Source organism: Talpa europaea (assembly GCF_964194135.1).
Source record: "Talpa europaea genome assembly, chromosome: 4".
NCBI lineage: Eukaryota > Metazoa > Chordata > Mammalia > Eulipotyphla > Talpidae > Talpa > Talpa europaea.
The window spans coordinates 7,909,115-7,929,625 of NC_140070.1; positions in this window are offsets into that span (position 1 = coordinate 7,909,115).

The following is a 20,511-nucleotide window of genomic DNA, read 5'->3' on the forward strand; positions in this document are numbered from 1 at the left end:
TTCAGGCTTAACCTGGGTAACTTCTGAGTTTACAAAAAGAGCATGTTTTAATTTGCTTCCAGGAAAAACTAAATGATACACATGTAGTTATTTTATTGCTTATTATTACTTTTCAGAGTTTAAGATTTTATTTACGTGACATCATTATTAGGTATGATATAAAAACAGGGCATTCAGTGTAGACAGTACACCTGGATGTCTGTATTCCCAATAGTAATTTTTCTTCTAGGAATGCAAAGGAAATAGATTTTTTGATACTAAAGGTTATATCTACTCTACTCTTGTTTGTTATCTTTAAAAATCTGGAAAACCATTTTTTAACTTAAAAAAGTCTGTATAGTGTCTTTCAGACAGAATCGCCATGTTCCTGTAAATCACCAAAATGACCACCAGTAAGAGAAAGAAGACAGGCACCTGCTGTGTTTTCTCTAGAGCTTCATCTGGACCCATACGTGTGAATCCACAAGAAAGGTGACACTGCAGACATCAAGGATATGGGCACTGTTCAAAAAGGAACGCCCACAAGTTACCATGGCAACACGAAAGCGTCTACAATATTACCCAGCATGCAGTTGGCACTTCTGTAAACAAGTAAAGGGCAGGATTCCTGCCAGGAGAATTCATATTCCTATTGAGCATATTAAACACTGGAAGAGTCAAGGTAGTAGCCTCCCAGGACATGTGAAAGAAAGTGATCAGGGAAAAAAAGGAAGCCAAAGAGAAAGTTAATCATGTTCCACTGAAGCACCAGACTGCTCCCCCGAGGGAAGAAGCTTTGCAAGAACCCAGAGAAGGAGCCTGAGCTTCTAGAACTCACTCCCTATAATTCATGGCATATACATTTCTAAATTCTTCTAGTCTGAAGTGAGGATGCACACGCTAAAATGTGAAATGTTTTCATGACTAAAATAGATCAGTTCCTCTCACTACAATACCTCAATGCACATTTTCTTTATCTTCCAAAGACAATGTGCCTTTGATCAAGTAATCTGTGCCCCAAAACTGAAGCCAGGGATCAGCTTAGCAAGGTCAAAGACACAGACATAGGATGGGTCTGCTCGTGATTAACCACATAGCTAAGGCTACTGGTTATAAAGACCACTTGTATTTATTTAGAAGTCCGACACACACAATGAAATCTTTTCAGAGAAACAGCTATATTGGATTAAAAATAATTCAAAGTGCTTTTCTTTTTGAGCAATAATGCAAACATTGGGGACATGTTCTATTTTTTTTTTTTTTCTGGGCAGATGTTGGCATTTGGAGACATACTGAAAAAATGAATTACCTTTACACACTTCTGCCACAAACACGTAGTCAAATAAAGTCTAATAACTTCTTCCTGTGGCTGATATAAAAAAATATTAAATGCCTGAAGCTGGTGTTTTCTTCTGAATGCTGAGGCAGTTGAAAAGTATAAATGATTAAAAGACTAATCAATACAATCTGCATAATCAATAGGATCGAGGATATCAGACCCTTGCACTTTTTAGCCCACAAGTATAGAGGGGAAGGCAGAGAGAAGAAAAAAGACACAGATTTTCTTGACCCTAGCTGTGCACATTTCAAAGTATATGTCATAGAAACTGACTTCATATCATTCAGAGTCAGTTGTTTGTTTGTTAATACACTTAATTCTAAACCCAGATACCATGAAATATATATTGATATGAAGTTGCATGGACACATGATGTCTTCAAAGGTCCATTGACACAATCTTTAATATACTTTTCTGGAATAACTGACCAATATAAACTAGTATAAGAATATGTCTGTACTTCTGTGATTATAACATAGTGAGAAAACATTTATTTCATGTTATAGCCTACATAAAAATAGCCTACTTTTAGAGACACTCAGCTGTTAAATTGTTTTATATTTCAAAACTGATAATCTATTCTGTTGCCTCTGGTAAGGCTGACCTGAATAGCTGCAAAAGTGAGTCGATATCCTATTTATAATGTTGGGGAGGGGAAATCAAGCAGATTAACTCAGAAAATATTCCTTTAAATTTCACTGACAATAGCTATGCTTTGTTGACAAGAAATTAGAGCTGAACCTTTAGAAACTGTCTATGTAGCATCATATTAAAATTCACCACAGTTAACTTGTACTTTGATAAAACTCACTGAAATAATTTTAAATTTAATAAATTTAGAAGCTAACTCTACATGTCTTTCTGTTTCAACTATATGATCTAATTACATTGATGTTTAATTATTACATCGCCCTGCATCTCTTTTGCCTTAGAGTTCTTAAGAACAACAGTCAGTGTGCAGTTCAGTCTGATCTGACACATAGATTTCATACTTAGAATGCATAACTTTGGACAAGGTATATGGCCCACATTTAATAAAGACTTACTGGCATGAATATAATCCCCATTGAGTGTACTTATTAAAATGATCATAATGCTTACTGAATGTAGGATTGTTCTGGATTATATACTTCTACTACCAAAATAAAGACATGAAAAAATTACCTTGATAAAAATCAAATTTTATCTCTCCATGATAGATTTATACATGGAATTTCTTTTTACTCATTACTTCTCTAAATCTTGCAAAATTTTCAACAAATGCTATTATTTCTATAATCATTTGAAAACATTTTATATAATATTTATTTTATATAATATTTCAGTAAAATTCCTCTGTAAAACTATTAGACTATTCAAAGGAAATGACAAAGTCACATAGCATTAAAACAAACAAAATATATATAGCTGAATATGTAAGCAGAACTTATGTTAAATACTTTTGTAAACAAAATATAAAAATATTTTCACAAATATTTAAAATATAAACAATATGTTTCCACCATTTTAAAGATTTCTAACTTAATCTCATGAATCAAATAAAATTATTATAAGTGTTTACCATTCAGTTGATTTCAAATAATGGATCATGAAATCAGTGGGTTAATGTTAAAGTTGTTAGAGCCAAAGGCAACATAATAATTTTCAGTGAGTAATAATATTTCAGTGAGTAATAATGATAAACTCTTCTCAGTCCTTTTAAGAAGCAGGGAAATAAAATCCATTTTTATATTTCACATTGAGTTTCTCAATTAGTGTCCATGCACTAGAAAAAAATATGTTTCAATGGCTCAGAAAAATTCCCTTCAACATATCATTAAATATCAATTAAGACAAATCCATCATTCTATCTCACTTTCCAAAACCAACAGCACACATTGGTATTCTAATGCTATGTTTCCAGAATCAATGGCTACAACAATTCCCTGGCTACTCAGAGACTGGAGTCAGTGTTCCTCGAGCTCAGGGCTCTTATCCCCAGAAAAGCAAAAGATGAAGGATGAAATGCTCAGAAAGATTTTAAGGGCAATGTAGTAACCGCCCCTGTGATCAAAGATGATTTTACTTCTTTGGCTCACTTCGCGACTTAGGTTTTGACCTATAGAAGAGGAAAATGAAAGTCAGTGAAAAGTGAAGTCCTGAAATGGGAGTGGAGATTATCTGTGGCTTCCGTGCAACTCTGTCCCGCATACAGAAAGTCTTCAGAAGCTGAAATTTAAGATGAGAAATAGAAGTACATATTCCTTTTGATTTATATAAATGCTTCCTTTCTTTCTACTGTGTCTGAGTGACTGAAAAAAAACTCTTTTAGAAGATGTAGATCTTTATGAGTTTAAGTAACACAAAACACTTCTCTCTCACTTTCTCAGTTAGAAATTGTGTTAAAATTATTAATAATATGGAGGCTTTATATGTTTGCCGCTCAATAAATATCTGTTGGATGACTGAATAGATCATCAATATCTGCCAAGGTAATGAAGCCCAGCTGCTTGTTCTAAGGCATCATGCAAATAAAAAATGTGTATTTAAGGTGTAATTTTGGGGGGTGGCAGTTCAGTCCTATATGCAATGATCACTCTTGGTTTGTGATATATAACAGCTGACATAAGAGAGCTGTTGACACGGCATTTATAGATACCTATAATTTAAAAACATATTGCATGTTGCAAACTACAATGAAAAGAATCTTGTAATACTAAGGGCATTGCCTTAATTTTTGCTACCTCGAGTTTCATGAAGGAGTGATCCAAAAACTATGAAAACTCACATTCCAAATTTATGCACGTAGTTCTCTACATATGGCAGCTTTTTCTCTACCAGAACGTAGCAGAGAATGAAAAGGTCTGTTTTATGAGCCAGAACCCGAAGCCAGCCGCTGCTGGTATATCAACTTACTCCAGATACTTGATAATACGAGGCCACCGTGGTGCCAGTGGTCGTTTTGTGCTCAGTGAGCCTTGTTGGGCTGGGAGAGCAGTCTACCCTCCAAATGTCATCTTCCAAGCTCCCACTTACATTCATAGGCTGGCTACATGAACAATACAATGACTTTTCCAGTATTAACCACTGAATTTTCTAATTTTAAAAATTGGGAAAATGTACATAAAGAATGCTGTAACTATCCCAATTGTCTTACTTAAATGCTTAATGGAATGGCAACTTTTTTTCTAATTTCTTCTGAACAGTCAATCATATCAGTCATTTAATTTACTAATGATTAGTCTTTGATTAAGTAAATTAAAATCATGCTGTTTTAAGTGTCTTTTTCCCTCCTTTTCTCAATGGTATGGAGTACAGATAAAAAAGGTCCATTCAACCTCATGATGTGAAATGGTGAAGACATTAACAGTTTGATTGAATTAAAATAATTATATGTAACAATGATACCTTTTTTTTAAACAATATCTTAAACTAACTGAGGATTACCTGAAAAGAGACACTGTATGTATTAAAGTCATTAACTGCAATAAATTACCTCTTGCATTATGACTTGTGATGATGTTATCTCTCTAAACCTAATTTTCTATATTAAATAGAAATAGTTCCTGTAGCATTTTTGGGCATTAACATAGTTAAGAAAAATATTTTAGAGGGGTGGGGTGACCCATTAAAAACAAATAAAACAAATAATATGTTATTAACATTTCTTCAAAATAATTTTAACATTTGTTCCTACCAAAAAGAAAAGAATTATATGGGATTATGCTGTCAGATATGCTAAACAAAAGCAAAAAATTATATGTGTGTCTACAAACATTTGAAACAAATAAGAAAATTTGTCAGAATATAGTTCGTAGATATTATCAGTCATGATGCACATATGAAACATTCTATTCTTTTCTAAGAACTAGTCATGTTCTCATTTTTCCAGTAATTTTATGATCAAAGATGGTACAAGGAAAAGTAGATGAGGCAAAAGAATAACAAAGAGAAACATTAAAATGTTATCACAAACCAATCAAATTTAAACTCAATTGTTTTATTTTAATTGGGATATTTTTTCCTAGTTAACATTTTTCAAACAATAATGGCAAAAAATCATTGTAGACAATAGAGTTAATGGTCACTGAATATGCACGGTAAACCTTTTTACAACATTTGCATTACAAAAATTCTCAATTCTCAATTATTTCAGTTTTAATTATAATGATATTTTAGCTATCATACATAATCACAGCATTTGCAAAATTTCAAGTTTTTATTCAAAATTATTAGTAAATCAGTAGCAAAACATTTTTAAAAATATTTATAAAGAGCAAGAAACATTGAAAATAGATTTTACATAATTCCAAATCCAAATCTCTACGGAGAATCTTTTTTCCTCCCCTCCGTATGGCCATCAACTAAAAGCTGATGAGGCAATGCAATTCCCATAGGATTAATTTACTTAGTTCTGACTTTCCTCAGCAATATAACATTGGAACCAGCTTTATACAGCTAATTATATTTTCATATGTAATAAATGTTAAACCGAAAGATTTGGCCCACTGAATTACTCACTAAATAAAAATACAGATTGTCTAAGGATATATTTAAGAAGTAAACATGCAATTATATACAAGAATGATAATGAAAAATAGTAACTCAAATTGTTTCCAGGTCATTGCTAAAGGACTACTAATATCATCTAATGAGAAATCAACAAAATGTAAATAAAGTTACATGAGGCTTCAAAGTTACACTGGCCAAAGAATAAGTCACAAAATCAAAGTGCCAATCTTGGATGCATCATTAGCTAACTATGTTGATATTGGACACAACTATTATGAACTTCAATTTCCTTACCTATAAAACAACTATACTGATAGCTGTATAATGGTATTGTTTCATGCCTTACAGAGGCAGTTTACTTAATGTATCTTTGAAAATAGTGACTTGTTAAATAAATGTCTTTATCATTATAATTATATATCCAGTTAATAAAAGAATACAATTTTATCATCACTGTAAAACTAATTAATTATAGTGAAACAATGATTCAGTGTTACCACTTAAGCTCTTTAGGACAAGCTACCATTTAAGTATACCATTTAAGACAGAAGCTACCATTTAAGTATACATAAGTAATGAGAAAATCCTGAGAATTATTTAATAGGCATCACTAGCAAACAATAAACACTTAAAGACTGGCATCTTATTTGGGGATCCATGTATAACCCTTCCAATGCATAGTTCCACTGTGCAAGCTACCAAGTTAACTGAGAGATTTCTCCATAGTGCACATAACCTTCAGAGTTATCCAAGCCCCTAATAGTCTCACCTCTTGCCAAAAATAACTTAATCCCTGGACAGGTCCTAATCTCTGTGAATATATTTCCTTAGATAGGAACACAGACCTCACAAACATGACTATGTTAGAGACCTTGAGATTGAGAAAATAACCTGGATTATCCACGTGGCTGGATTCTAATTTATAGTGGTCCTAAAAGCGAAGTCTTGTTCCCAGTGTTAGCGAGATAAGATAGGACTACAAAAGAATAGGCAAAGGGATACAATGTTACTGGTTTAAAAATAGAGGAAAGGGATGGGGGTGTCTTCTAGAAGATGGAAAAATACAGAAAAATAGTCTCCCCTGGAGCCTCTAAAAAAGACCGTATTCCTGTCAACCCATTGATTTTAAACTATCAGACCTCTGGACATCTATGTAACCACAATATTAGGTTGTGTTGTTTTAAGTCACTAAGTATGAGATGCTTTGTTACAGCAGCAAAAGGAAACTAATACAGTGCAGGCATGAGCACTGTAAGATGCCAGCACCCCTGCCACTTTACACCAATGTCAGGTGTTCTCCCAGCTATGGCCAACATTAACAACACCCTCTCACTTTCCAAATGCCCTGAAGTAAATACAATCTGGGAACACGGGCTCTGAGGAGAGTTAAAAGAGTAGCCACTTCCAAACCACCCTCCACCTCCGCTCTAGAGCTCTCTGTGTTGGGGGGTCCTGTGCCCTTACATGGCTGAGAACCAATACTTTAATGAACAGTTCATTTTGTAATAAAATTAGCAAAGTCATAATAAGGTCCAAATGCAGAAATTCAAGTCTTATAATCAGCCTTAAAAAATAATTTTGGATGTATTTGTAGAACTGATCTCCTATCAAATTAAATTGCTGAGTCACATCCATTTCATACTATATGTTTACATCTTTCATTGAATTCTGTGTGGGAAGCAATGTCGTAATTAATATTTTTTGGACAACAGGGCCTCCCTGGTGGTGCAGCGGGTTGAGCGGAGTGCTGTGAAGCTGTCCGCAGCCTCTGCAGCACCGGTACGATTCCCAGCCAGTCAGGGAGATACCCACATGGCGCAGCAGACCTCTCCTGTCTCACCCACTATGCCCCTCACGTGTACTTCCAGTGTACTTCGGTCCTTCTGCCTATTCTGCTCCCTGCTCTGTCTATGGTGAATTCTCTCACCCTCCTGCACCTCTCCCTGCACGCCAGTGCTTGCACAAATAAATAAATCTTAAAAAATATATTTTTGGACAACACCTAATTCATTTATCAGGACAAACATTCAGAAGCCACTGTTGAAAGGGAAGCCAAATGGAGGGACCAAAAGCAGACAGAGACACATTTCTGACTCTAAGGAAATATGAATATAATTTAAAACTATTTGAAAATAAATGTAGTATAATGAATTGGATCATTACAAGCCCAAACAATTTGGAAATTGTGTTGATTCTTATTGCATTCTGAAGTAAAAGATTTATTGTATTCTCCTAAGTAAATACATAAGGAGTAATTCCTCACTATTTTTAAAGTGCTGTAACTAGATTAAGGTAAGCTCCAATAAGAAACTCTGATCTTCAAAATAACATAATATCGACCACTCATTTAAAAAATTTGAACCAAGTTTCCTGGTGTAGAAATATAATTTTGTATGTGCGTTCTTTTAAAAATACCTATCACATAAGCACATTGGTGAGAATGTGCTAGTTCAAAAATCACTCTATATTACTGAAGTTAAATAGCACAGAAAGAATTTGAAAGAAATGTTTGGAGTTACAGATTTAAATTAAAAAAAAAACTTTTAACTAGATTAATAAAGTTTTTTGCACAATTGGTTGGTTAGTTTCAAGAATTCAGGGTATCCTCTGATGAAAAAGTAAAATAAATGGCGCTACAGGGAAAAAAAAAATAAATGATGTTACATGCTCTGTTTCAAACGTTGATATAAACAAAATAGTTTATGTGATAATCTACTTAAATATTTATTATTTTAACTATAAATAATAAATCTATCACCTCATAAAAATACATACATCCTTCCTTCTTCACAGAAATAGGCAACATGTTCCATTTTCTAAATAATTTATTCCCTATTAATCAGATAGAAATAAAGATAACCTCATATCCACTTTGTACAAAAGATAAATAGTACTTGATCTACACTTTGAAATATTCTTAATCAGCTTCAAGCAATAAATAGCTCAGGAAAGAAACACTATAATTTTATTTATTGCAATGCTTATTATGCAGTCAGATGGTTTACATCACAAAGGTCTAATATACTTTCATCTTCACAGAAAAATATAAAATGTCCTTTGAAATCAAACAGACCTTCCAAAGACATCAGTCAGTCCATTGTGAAAATATTACAGCTTTGTCACTTTCACCCAAGAGATTTCTGTCAGTCGCCAATCTGGTGTCACTATAGAATTACAGCTAGGGTACACTATCAATGCCTGCTGTGTCCTTTGGGAAACAAAGCTTTGCTGGTTGAACTTTATGATTTAGTCCCAGAGGCAGAAGAACAAAGCTTTGAAAAGCAGGCAGAACATTCGTCTTCTAAAATTCTAAAAGAGACGAGATAAAATCTGTTTGCAAATGCTTAGTATATTAGAGATTAAATTGAATATTAAACAAATTTATCTGGTTCATAATTAGTATTAGCTGTCTCTTTGCATTTGTTTCAACAAATTACATTGTTTTAGGATATTCAAAAGTATCTGTTCATATTTCATGTTTTCTTTTTGCCTTATGGAGCAATTTCCAACATAACAATGATCCTTTCTAAAACGACATAGGCAAAAGGAATATAGCTTTATTCTTCCTAGTTTTAAAAAGTCTAGTCTAAAAAATCAATTTTTTAAAAAGATTTATTTATTTATACAAGCACTGGTGCGGTCAGAAACGCGGAAGGGTGAGAGAATTCACCAGAGCCAGAGCGGGGAGCAGAAAAGGCAGACAGACGGAGGACACTGCTGAGGGGAGCAGCCGGCGGCAGGAGAGGTCTGCACACCATGTGGGACCCTCACCCGGCGGCCGGGGATCAAACCGGCGCAGCAGAGGCGCAGCTTCGCAGACCAGCACTCAACCACTGCACCACCAGGGGAGGCCCTAAAAAATCAATTATTAAGGCTAACTGTGATTTCAGATTTTATGATGAAATATTAAAGAAATATTTAAAATATTGAAGAAAAAATTAAATCCAGGGGTCTCCCCAATGGCACAGTGGGTTGAATACAGCACTGTGAAGCTGTCCACAGCCTTTGCAGTGCAGGTTCGATTCCCAGCTGGCCAGGGAGAGTCCCACATGGCATGGCAGACCTCTCCTGTGCATGAAAGCTGCTCCCCACAGCAGTGCTTTCGGTCCATCTGCTTGTTCTTCTTCCCGCTCTGTCTCTGGTGAATCCTCTAACCCTCCCTTTCCTCTGGCCTGTACCCCAGCTATTGTATAAATAAAAAAAAAATAAATCTTTAAAAAACATTAAATCCTTTTATAATTTGCTTTTTTCTATCATTTTACTATTCTAGTTTTTAAGTTAAAATATAGGCTTAACACCAGTTACTCAAATACAAAATTATATAATAAAATATGTATGCATACATACATTTCTTCCAAGAAACAAATGTCTGCATGAGTCATTTATTTTCTTTCAGATGTGATTAGATATTATATATATTGAAACTGATAAAGCAGGGTTTTTTCCCCTTTTTTATTCTATATCTTCTTAGACCTAGCTCAGTCACTCAGAAAAGTCTACCATATTCAGCTATCTCCAAAAGCAGTTCTTCACCAATAGTATCTGTAATTTTTGTTAGGGTAAGGAAGTAGACTTGTTTTCTTTTAAAAAAAGATTTTGTTTATTTACTTTTGCATGGAAAAACTGGGGTGCAGGCCAGCGAGGATTCACCTGAGACAGAATGGGGAGCAGAACAGGCAGATCTACTGAAATACACCACTGAGGGGAGCAGTGGGCGAGTCAGGAGAGGTCTGCTGTGCCATGTGGGTAGCTCCCTGGTGGGGATCTAACTCAGGCCATCATGGTGGGTCTTTGCAATGTTAACACTGAACCTGAACCCCTAGGTCACCAGAGAGACCCCAGAATTGTTTTCTAGTAGCCAAAGAAATCCAAAGAAAGAGATCAATCAGCATGTGGAATATACTTTTTACAAGGATGAAGAGTGCCCTGATCCTTTGCCATAACAAATGACTTTAAAAACAAAATAATTAGAATTAATATGTAGCACTGAGGAAGAAATCATGTGATTCTTTGAAAACAGAAGTGTAATTATTTTCATACATAAGCCATCTTCCTTTTAATTTATAGCAGGTTGAACAGCACCGTTAACATCTGAAACTACATATTTTATATACATTTATATGATGCCCACAACTTTAATAATTTGTAAAGAAATGCAAAAAACTGAAGAGCATAATGTTCAAACTTCCTGATGAAAGTGATATTTTTTTTCTTGCTTCATTCAATATTCAGTAAAGACAAAGGGACCTTATTGGTTTTTTTCCTTTTTTTTTTTTATTTTTAACCATAACTAGTTCCTCTGAGATATAAGGATGCAGAAATTAAAAGAGCCCTCAGAGATAGTGGGTCTGCCAAGTTAGCAAAAATGTATTTAGAGAGTCTTCAGAAGTATGATGAGATGGTACATTTTCAGAGAACAACTAGTTTTGCCAGTCTTTAAAATATCAAGAGGTAATTAATTCTTCATCCCTTTGAGGATTACACACTGAGTGGATTAGATCTCTGAGGTTTGCCTGATTTGGTTTTCTCTACCTGTAGACCTGGTAATGGATTGATTTGCCATTAACAAATATCCACTCTGTTTGTGTGTGTGTGTGTGTACGTGCATGTGTGCAACTGGGTCACTTTAGCACACTAACAGACCTGCTTATAAGAACAAGTAAAGTGTGTAGTACAATTTTGTTGTGTAGTGACTCAAAGACCTGCCTGAACAAAATATATTTTCCAAATCAGAGAGAAGTCCCATGATTACATAATTTATTTTTTTGAATAAATGAATTCTAGAATAAATTTAAATCACACATATTTCAACATGCTCCAGTAGCCTACTAACACAGAGAAAGATCAAAATAGGAATCAAAACTGCTTCCAACCTGGTAGCCACCAGCCAGATCTGGTTATTGGGCACTTGAAATGTAAAATGTGCATCAGATTTTAAAGTCAAAATATCAAAAATTCTATAAAACCTCATTAAATTATATTTGTGAATTAAATTATATTTCATATATACTGACTAGATAAATGATCAAATTAATCTTTTTCTTAACACATTCTTTTTTTTTAAGATTTATTTATTTATTTATACAAGCACTGGGTACAGTCAGAAGCGCAGGAGGGTGAGAGAATTCACCAGAGCCAGAGCAGGGAACAGAATAGACTGATGAAATACACTGCTGAGGAGAGAAGCGGGGGGGCAGGAGAGGTCTGCACGCCATGTGGGACCCTCAACAGTGGCCGGGGATCGAACCAGCGCTAAGAGACTGCGGGCAGCCTAGCAATCCAGTGCTCAACCACTGCACCACAGGGAAGGTCCTCTTAACACTTTCTTGATGTGGCTATTAGAAATTCTAAACTTACACAGGTTGCCCCTGTGGGTTCCTGTGAGCTGAGCACTCATGGGCAACTATTTGCTATCTGCAGGTCACAGCAGAGCATTCCTTCACTACTCATGGACAACAGCCCGAATCATGAGTCAGGCCAGGGACACCAAGGCCGCCGCTGACCTGATCACGTAACTAACTCCACAGTGGTTTGGGATAACTCTGCCTGTGATAACATCAAACACTCTGCTGACACGAATGTCTCTTGACATGTGGTCAAGATGTCCCCTTCCCTGCCCCTCATAAAACTTTGTCCCCCATTCCTATCCCACCCTCTGGACCTTATTCCTCATACCACTGGCTCATGATCAGCTTTTACTGGCCTGGACGCTTTCAATAAATGGCACAAGAACTTCTGCTCAAGTAGCAGAGTCTTGCCTTGCAGACCTGCTACCCCACTGTTGTGCTTCATTCATTGAGTTTCCTTCCACAGCAAAGGGGCCACAGGCCCCCCACTATGTTTCTATGGAAAGCACCAGTCTGTATACCAATCTGTAATGTTGGTGAAGTTTAGAGAATAAAGACTTCAGAATAAGCACTTCAAAACTGCCATCAAAGAAACAGCAATGAATAAAAAAGCAATGGTGTTTGCTATACACTGGGGAATGATCATTCACCAGCCATTTGGAGGGGGTTGCTTTGTGTATTGTTTGTTATTTTAATAAAACACTAATTGAATGGACAAGTGGGAAGTGGTTTGAGAGAGAGGGCACACGTTCTTATCCCTGGCTACATGTCAAGATTCAGCTGGGTAACTTTTAGGGATACCCATACTTACACCCACTGATTATAATTCAGACTATCTTGGCTGGGACATGTAGGCTTTTTTTTTTAAGATTATTATTATTTATTTATGCATATAAGAACTGGGGTGTAGGCCAGATGTGTAGGAGTGAGGGGGAGCAGAACAGGTAAATCTACTGAAATACACTGCTGAGGGGAGCAGTTGGCAAGTCAGGAGAAGTCCGCTGCCCCATGTGGGTTGCTCCCTGTCTGGGGAACAAACTCATACCACAGTGTCTGCTGATAGCTTGATAGCTGAAGCTATAATCCCTGCACCACCAGCAAGGCCCTGTAAGCTTTTTAAAATAAATATCTGGGTAGGGGCTTCCCTGGGGGGCACCAGGGGTTAAGACACAACCTATGAATCTATCAGCAGCCACTGCAGCAAGAGTTCGATCCCCAGCCAGGGAGGAGACCCACATGGTGCAAGAGCATTAATAAACAGATCCCAGAGCTCACAGGAAGAAAGTAGAAGTCAAGGTAACAAAAGAGATGTCCAAGCCACGATTTTACCAAGGGCATAAAAACCAGAATGAAGAATTGTCTCATCTCATGAGCCAGTTCTGATTCCTTGGATGCACTTTTGTTGAGAAGGTTCAGAAGACCCGTCGAGGAGTTGCAAGAAAATATTCCTATGATGCACAGCATTGTCTTCCCAAGGGACAGAGAGTGGGGAATAGTGTTAACCGCTTCACAAGTTCATCTCCTTGGTCTATGCACCCACATATATGCTACTACTTTAATATTTGTTATATATAAACTGAAAGTAATTTATAATTTGTCCCTACCCCTAATGCCACAGCAGGGTCCTTTAAAAGCTCTTCCTGGATTCTTTCCTCCCAATTTGCCTAAGTGGCAACTTTTCATATTTCCAGTTGCCACTTAACATCGGGTCCTTAGCAAAGCTTCTCTGATGAAACGATGTAAAGAAGCCATCCAGACACTCGATTACTTTGTGCTAATTCAATATCCTGGGCAATACTTGTTACTAGAGATATTTTCCTTCTCTGTTTACTCCTAACTGTACAGGGGGATTCCACAACCTGAGATAATATTTGTGGGAAAGGCAAGTCTCTTTCTGGTTCACACCCACAGACCTAAAAGTTACTGACACAGGAAAAACACTGAATAAAGAATGAATCACTGCATTTAAAAAATACACATAAATAGCACTTTTTTAGGTCTTATTGACTTTATTGACAACTACTTTATTCAGAAGGAGGATAACCTTTCAAAAAATCCTTAAATAAAATTCTTTTGTGATTTATTTGGATTGTTCTGAAATGAATTATACTTTCTGGTAAGGGAAAATCATTACAAGGGTTTTCCTGATGTCAACCTTTAATTTATAGAGATCTTATGAGTATATTTATAGGCAAACTGTAATGATTTCAGGTGTGAGTTTTCACTTCAGGGATCATAGGTCCTCTAATATTTCTTATTTCTAAATGCTTAAGTATGAGCTACTTCACTCACTATTTAAAATTTTGTCAGGGAGCAAGTGGAGACTCTAAAATGAGGAAATACTGATTTATTATTTTTGTATCTTCTTTGAAATACACATAAAATATGAGAAAAATGACGGAACTGGGTAAAATCCTATATTTTACATTAGCTTAATCTTCATCACTATGCTTGTTTAGAACTTATTTCAATTACAAATTTTTATACTCCTACTAATTCTCTCTAGATCCTGGAAGTCTTTTGAACATATGGAAAATGTAAGTCATATACAAATTTTTTTTTGGTAAGTCACCAAAAAATTATTGTACTATAAGTTTGTGTTAAAATAGCTCACTTCCAAATGCTTTTTAATCTTTAAAATATTATCTTGTTTGGTTAAAATATAAAAAAAAATCCATTTATTGAACTTTTATCTTAGAAAAACAACACCCCCTATGCTAATAAGGTAAACTATGAATGAACCATTGTAGTTCTTCACCACCCTCTATATTCAGCAGAACCTTTACATTTAAAAAGAAGGAAGTACTATTGGAAGACACTGGAAAGAAGTCAATAGAAGACTAATCAACGAATGATTTGAGAATATTTTAGAATGGGTCAGCATGCAAGAAAACAACTGCTATGATAAAATGCTTTCGAACAAGAAAATACTAGGAGGCTATAGGGAAATATTTATACAATGAAATAATATCATTATATATGCACATATATGTAGATTCATAATTATATCCAAAATTATTCAAAGGCAGTGCTGTCAGGTCAAGGGCTCTCTCGTTTACTATAACTTCTGTATTTTATATTGTATTTAAATTTGTAAGAAGATGAATGTATTTTTATATCTTATGTTCTATATTTGCTGGAACCTTACTCAAAGCTTAGTGTGTCTTGTTCCTTTGTTAACTATTCAATATTAATTAACATTCTTAAAATAATACCTCAAATTCGTTATCTAATATTTTTTCAGTTCTACTTAGTGCTATCATACTGTTTCACTCCCCACTAGGAGGTGTTTTAAGTCAAAAATCATTTATTATTGCTGATAAATAACCTTATTATGAGTAGACCATAGTAGTTGTTACCTCCAAACCTACAAAATCAGATATAAACCACTATAGAACTGTCCCCTGTAGTCTACCTGAATTTAAGTGCTAAAGAAGAAAGACCAGCACTTGAAAAGGAATAAAAAGCCAAAGAAATCTCCACTTTAATAACTTAGAAATAAACATTTAAAAACACTGACATGTGTTATATCTCTTACTCCCAGTAACCCCACAGATAAATAAAAATTAAGATCTGCATAAATGCCCTCAAGTTACTGAAGAAGCCAGAGTCCTCCCATCTAAACAACTAAAGGTTGACAGTCAACACAGAGGTGCCAGCCACATACTTTCTTTTCCACTAACATATTTTTTTCCATAATATTCTTTCTAAGAATAGTAAAATTGGGGTTAATATATCAACACTGTAAAAAAAAAATCAAAGAAATCCAAAACAGACATCACTGTTGACATCAGGCTCGATTCTCTAAGTGAACTGATACCACTGCCCAGCTGCAAGGTCACCTGCCTTAGCCACCCCGTTTTCAAGTGAGTAATAAGTAAGTGATTCACTGCCTTGCTGGATTTCAAACAGAGAATGTATCAAAGAGAATTCCCTGCAATGAAGCACCTTAATTGATAACTGAACGACTAGTTAAGAGAGATGAATGAGTATTGACCTCGAGAAGCTTCTATTCTTAGAAAATGACTAGATAGGGGTTCCAGAGTTACAGAAAGAGGTTATGTTTTGATTCTTTAAATGATGGTGGAGAAAAGAGGATATGGAGGCCTAGTGGGAATACAGACCACAAGGCATCAAACAGAACTGTTCCATTTCCCTCAAACAAACTTGAAATGAAATGCTTTTCTTTAGAAATTAATTAAGGTGAAAGCGACCGCAGGAGAGATACACCCACCCACAGAAACACATACACATAATTCTGTCAAGTGGAATCATGAGAAAACCAAATGTCTTATACAGATTACTTTGAAACTTTTTTAAAAAATTGCAATTTAAAAGGGCTTTCCCACAAAATGCCAAAATACATTATCTCTGAAAAAGATCTATTTGTCACACCAGCAAAATTTTACAGATAATGGTTTATAATGTATTTTAAAACTGAATCATGGAAATCATATCCAGCGCAATGTATCTATAAGAAAATAAAAACAGTAGGCTCAAGAATTCTTCTTCACAGGAAAAAAGCTTAAATGAAATTATATTTGCAAGAGTAAACAAAACTGGCAGACTTGCTGCTACATTTCCTCTGCTAAGGCCACTCACACACACTGGAAAGTGGTTTTGCTGGCACAGGATTTAAAATCTACCTCTTATTCTCTCCTACCAAGACCTCACTTCTTGCCTTGTTTGGATTTTTCTTGGATTTCTCTCCGAGAATGGAAATATTTCTGACCTTCTTAGATTAAGGACATAGGTTGTTATTCAGAAAATAAGGAGGGTTAAAAGAAACAACCTTAAGTAGAACACATATGCATCTCTAAAACTAGTGTCATGACCTAATTCTCTATGGCCAATGGTCTATGGTTCTTCACAATCATGGCAGATCAATAGAAGTTCATACAAACACTCTCATGGGAAGAAAAAGCTTTACAATGACAGTCTTGATATTTATCATTCTCCTAAAAGAAATACAATGCATGTGATCATGGATTTAATGAAGTGAAGGAAGTTGCTTCAAAGCATGTTCATTGTATTATGCTTAATGTATCTTAAAAAAAAAATAAATAAAACCATACGTTACAATTCCTCCAGGTAGAAAAGCAAAGAATTTAAAGCCCTTGTTCAGTTATTGTCAGTCCTAAAGATCAGACCATCTTCTGGTCTATGGTCCTCTAAAATTGTAACAGTAAATAAATTGACAAAAGTTGCAGGTTTTAAGAGTTTCATTTTGTGTAGAACATTCCACATCTACAAATGACATCCACCTCCAAATCTTTTTTTGCACCATATACTGGGGGGGAAACATTATATCTATGAGCCACATAGTGTTAGAACTTTTATTTCTCCTTTAAATGTGTAATTCCAATTTAACTTGAATGCAAAAGACAGGGAGCTTGCTCAAAATCTAGTATCACGAATACGTAAATGCTTAGGACTGTGATTATAGGCTATCAAAGCCACTCAGCATTTGGGATACAAATGAATAAATATGTCTTAGATTTCTGTAGATAGTATTTCTCCAAATCTGGTGCAGAGACCAGCTGCACTCAATTTATGAAGAATGCTTACTTAGAAAGCTGATGTATTGTTCCCACTTAAAGCCCCTGTGTCAAATCTCTGAGCACAGACTTCAGATATCCGCATTTTAAACAGTCTGTTTGGTTGAAACTTACATAACACAGTCAGTTAAAATGTCCCATTATAGAAAAAAGACAGCAGGCTGCATGCCACCAGAAGTGGATGGGGACCTGTTTAAACTTTGGTGAGACTTGTTTAAACGTCTCACCATAACGCCAAGGATCCCAAGATTGCCTTCTTTTCTCTACAGACTTCCCCAGACATCAAATCAACACAAACCATTCACACCCAACCACAGGGTCAGTTCTAAATACCCAGAGGAATAATCAACAAAAGCTGGATTAATTAGTAAGTATCTTTTTGCTTCTTGTCACAGGCAAGGAGAGGCAAGGCTTGGATGTGCACTTACCACTTAACATGGAAAAGTCTGGGTTCTATCTACACTGGGACTGGGGAGTTAAGTTAGACAAAGGGAAGGAGCTTGGCAAACCAAAGGCAACGTGAAACACCTCCCAAAATTGTGCAGATCTATCAAATTAGTCAATGGCTGGCTTTGCTGTGAGAACAGCAGTTCAGGAGAGAGAGCTCTCGTGATATGCAATAACCACCACTACGAGATCTCGGGTGGGGAAACTATACACATTTTTCAGTTATTGTCCCCAGTTCCCCCTCTTTGAGTCCCTCTCCCAATTCTTCATAGTCTGCCTTGGTCCAGGGGTCCAGTGTCAGCAGATTTTCCAGATCCTTCCTCCCAGCCAGTATCCTAAGTTTGAAAAGTAGTATCCTATGCTTTGGAGCAAATCAGAAATTCTATTTCCAGAAAGTTACTCACATCACAGTGATGTGACTCTGAACTCACTGACTAATTGACAGACCTGATTAAAAGATTATGCAAGATATCAGTCATTAAAAAAAATAATAGAGATACCCTATGCTCTTGAAGAATCTTCAAAACGAAGCATATATAAAAGAAAGTAAATCACCCAAAATCCCAAAGGGGATGGGGTTTTTAATGATGATTTTCTTTTCCGAACTTGCTTTAAGGCAACTCTCTTTGAGGACAAATCCACACGCAAACATGCATTTACATGTGTATATATGTTTAAATACATTTTTTATTGTGCAGTGTTTTCCACCTCAGTAAATATAAATGTACATCAACCACTGAAAACATTTCATTGTTGAGTGTTAGGTGATTCGGCTTAGAATCCTTTATTCATAGACTACTGTTATTTTTCCTACTCCCTCCAGCTATTTTATGAATATATTGATCTCTGAATTAGTTGGCTATCTCATGGAAACAACTTTTATAAAGAAAGTTTCCATAGCAAAACATACCCAGTCTTCACATTTTGATCAATATTGTAAAAGTGCCCTGATGAAAGATACTCTGCCTTTAACTCTGGTGAACAGTGTGTACAAGTCTATTTTCCTGACACCCTAGTCAAAAAAAATTACATTTTCTTAATATTTTTAATATTTAACCAGTTTCAAGAAGCAAAGCACAGCCTTATGATACCACCATGTCAAACTGTAAAATAACTATTTTATTAACCTTTAATGCAAGTAATGACTGCAAAAACAAAACAAAACTCTGCTGCTTTTAGCATTCTTGATGCTCTCTCTCTCTCTCCACCTCTGACCTGTATCCTTCCCAAACCCATACCTCACCTCTGTGCCCCACATTTGAGTGAAGAAGAATATAGAAAATGCACATCCCCTAACAGTGAAAAACATAGTAATTATACTATTCTGTATTTTAAATACAGAATACAAATAGAAGCACAAAATTCTTAATTTGTTTATATATGTACATGCAGCATATCTAAATGCATACACACACACACACACACACACACTTTCCCCGTGTTCTTAGTAAGGTTAAGTGCATCCTCTGCATTTCTGTCCTGAAGTCCAATATCTACTTGCCTTTCACGCTGGGTTCCACTGATGATAAACGTCTTTGTTATAACATTCTGCATATACATAGATATAGCTATTTCTGACTCTCTATTCTTTCCACTGTCATTCTATTTTAAATTGCATAATTTTATAATGAATCTTAACATCTACCAGAGCATAACTCTCCTCCTACACTGCCTCATAGTCTTTCACTGGTTTTATATACATTTTTCAGCAATACCTTAAAACCACTCGACAAATTTATTAAAATCCTGCTTGGATTTTGCTTGATTTTACATCAGAAACACAGACTAATTTTTAGAGAAGTTGTATCTGAATGCTTTAAATTTCCTAGGGGTCGCAGCAGAGGTATGAATAGAAATAGTAAAAGGAATAGTGAATGGCAATTCAGTGTTTCAGATGTGTGAAATGATTTTCCAAACACGTAACATCACTGTCTTTTACCCACCCCGGCAACTCTGTCAGTGGGTTGTTTTCATTACCGACACTCTGAAAATGGGGGAAATCTTTTCCCTAATGTTGTAAAATAATCTTTAGTTATCATTAGAAATGACATTAGAATTAACCATACTTTGTTAAACATGGCTATATGGATTTTTCTATTTTTTGCCACCTTTCCCATGGTTTTATAAAATTCATGAAGAAAATTTTCTCCTTTATCTATACTTACTAGAAATTAAAATAACATGGGCTTCTTGACTACTGAAGAAATTCAACAACAAATTCTTCCAGTTGTACTGTCTTTTTTTTTTTTTTTTTAAGACTAGCTCAGCAACAGTTTTCTTACTGGTAAATCTATATTTTATTCCACTCATTGAGACAAATCTCATTTATAGACCCTATAATACTAATTTG